The sequence below is a fragment of the Penaeus monodon genome, chromosome 30, assembly GCF_015228065.2.
Source record: "Penaeus monodon isolate SGIC_2016 chromosome 30, NSTDA_Pmon_1, whole genome shotgun sequence".
In the NCBI taxonomy this organism is placed as follows: domain Eukaryota; kingdom Metazoa; phylum Arthropoda; class Malacostraca; order Decapoda; family Penaeidae; genus Penaeus; species Penaeus monodon.
Window position 1 is genome coordinate 30,918,543 of NC_051415.1, and position 578 is coordinate 30,919,120.

Consider the following 578-nt stretch of genomic DNA (forward strand, 5'->3'; position numbering starts at 1 on the left):
TGTTAAAATTCATGGATATAAAACAAAACAGAACGCAAAAACAAATGGGCACTACATATGGTTATTAGGTATGGTTAAAATATATGAGTGGCATTGAGAGTCGGTTTATGTATGGCTGCAAGTATGCTTTCCATGATGAGGAACTGCAGGTGGTATGAGGGACTTGGTAAGACTGATTTTTTCTTCTTTTTTCATGTATGGGGTGATGTGTGTCATCTGTGTGTTATCTGCATGCCAAAAAGGACGGTTTGGCCTTTGGGATGCCAGTTCGGCCGGAAATATCCTGATGCTGTGAGATGTGTGCTTTCAGATGGTTGGTGGTGTTATCCATATGTGATGCCTTACATCTCTCACACATAGCTTTATAGGAAATGGTTAGTCTTAATTCGAGCGGTATTGTATCCTATAAATTTGAAAAGGTTTTGGTTAGTGATATGGGTAGAAGTCATTGATAAGATTGGATGATTTAAGCTTTAACTGGAAGACCTGTGTAGGTGATAGGGAAGTAAAACAATCACTCCGGTACAGTAATGTCGGAGTATTTACTGCTGATGTTCAGAGTTTAACCGATATGTATC